This window comes from Dreissena polymorpha, chromosome 1 (assembly GCF_020536995.1).
Source record: "Dreissena polymorpha isolate Duluth1 chromosome 1, UMN_Dpol_1.0, whole genome shotgun sequence".
In the NCBI taxonomy this organism is placed as follows: Eukaryota; Metazoa; Mollusca; class Bivalvia; order Myida; family Dreissenidae; genus Dreissena; species Dreissena polymorpha.
In genome coordinates this window covers 175,124,227-175,126,071 of record NC_068355.1, presented here as the reverse complement: position 1 = coordinate 175,126,071, position 1,845 = coordinate 175,124,227, and the positions used below count along the sequence as shown (strand labels likewise).

Here is a 1,845-nt window from a genome sequence, read left to right as displayed (position 1 = left end):
AAAACAAAACATAATCAAAATATTTTTATTTTGTGGTTTTTCTAATTTGCTTATTTAGTGGAGAATCAATGTAGTACGATATTTGACGACCTATCGCGCAAGCAAGTTTATTGGAAGGCGTAGTGGCACGAAAACGATGTATTAGTTTATTAATAGACATATAATAACGATCGTTTTACACAACTTCACCAAATAGCAGTGCATAAATGATGTCAGTCGGAATAGCTTAGCTTGGAGAGCGTTAGACTGCAGTTGTTTACGCAACAATCATCTAAAGGCCCCCGGTTCAATCCCGGGTTCCGGCAAGAGCGAAACAGTTCGGCGGCTGACAATTTTTTCAGTCAGGTTTATAAATTGAATAAAGCTTTATTTTATGTAGACATTTTAAAATCCATTTTACTTCAATTGGACATTTTTGTTAAAATTAATGGATGCTGCGTGGTGACAACGTTTATTAAAATTTCTTACATCACTTAAATATCTTTTAAAAAATACACGTTTTTTATATTAACACATAAATGCAAACAACACATGTATTTTTATGGTTGTCTATCATAGGCCCTAAGTACTATCCCTACCACATATAGAGCGCGAAGCGCGACACGTATTATTGATTGTAACATTGAGTAGCGATAAAGGAAGCAGCCGCTTATCAAGGAGGAGCTGTGTCCCAGCAACCCGTTTCCCTAGAGTCAAGCACTCCTCGGAGTTTTTTTAAGAACCACATATAGAGCGCGAAGCGCGACACGTATTACTATCCAGGTGGTATGGGCCCTTTAGAATTATCCGGCCATTACGTCCATAGTTATCTTCCTTTGAATTTGAGAAATTTTGAAATCCTTGTTCGAAGTCAAAAATTTTCATCCGATTGTTCCCAAACTTGCACAGGTTTTTTTTTTATCAATGATGACCCAACCCAAACTCTATATGATTAATATCGGACCTTAAGTCCAGAATTATGTCTCTTTTAATTTAAAAATAAAAGTGAAAAACTGCTTGGTTAGGTGATTATGTCAACATTTTTCATCAGATTCTTTCCAAACTTACAGTGTCTTCATATCAATGAGAATTTTTACCTTATTTAAAATGAGAAACATCGGGACAATATGTCCAGAATTTGTTCTATTAAATATGACAAAATATACAATTTCCACTTGTTTAAAAGATTTCACAACATTCGTCTGAATCTTTCCAAACTTGTTAAGTGTTTTTATATCAATATTACTCGAACCTTATTGAAAATGATTAATATCGGAGCAATAAATCCATTATGATCTTTTAATGAATTTCAAAGTAATGTGAAATGCAGCTTCTTTATGCAATTTACAGTTTTCATTTATTTTTTTAAACTTTTACAGTGTTTTCATATCAATGAGTACTCAACCCCTATAGTAAATGAGCAACGTAAGAATAAGTTCAGAATCATCTCCCCTTGAAGTTGAGAAAAATATGAAATTACGCTTACAAGATGAAGCAGATTTTTAAAAACCTACACAGTTCTGTTCCATTAATGAAAACTGCATACGGATGCCATTAAAAAAAGGAAACCAATGTAAATAAAATGAACTATGAATGTTAGGGGATTACAACACAAAATCATAGATAATGGTTATTTGGGAGTTATAACACAACATCACAAATAATGGTTATTTGGGGGTTATAACACAAAATTATAGATAATGGTTATACCAGTATCTTTTTCTATTTTGTTTAAAATAATCGGCAAATATATTAATATTTACAGTGGAACAAAAATAGTTCCATGTAACTTCATTGAGTGCCTTTTACACTGAAATTCCCGACGCCCTTTGATGCTTTGCATCAATACTTATCTTGTTATTTATT

The 1,845-nt window shown here is 32.7% G+C and overlaps 1 non-coding gene across 1 annotated transcript; it reads left to right on the top strand.

Moving 5' to 3' along the window:
- Positions 1-215: 215 nt before the first annotated feature.
- On the top strand, positions 216-305 carry Trnac-gca (transfer RNA cysteine (anticodon GCA)). Its single transcript is given in 2 exon segments — positions 216-252; positions 270-305. It is a non-coding gene; the product is annotated as a tRNA-Cys (tRNA).
- The last annotated feature ends 1,540 nt before the right edge of the window (positions 306-1,845 follow it).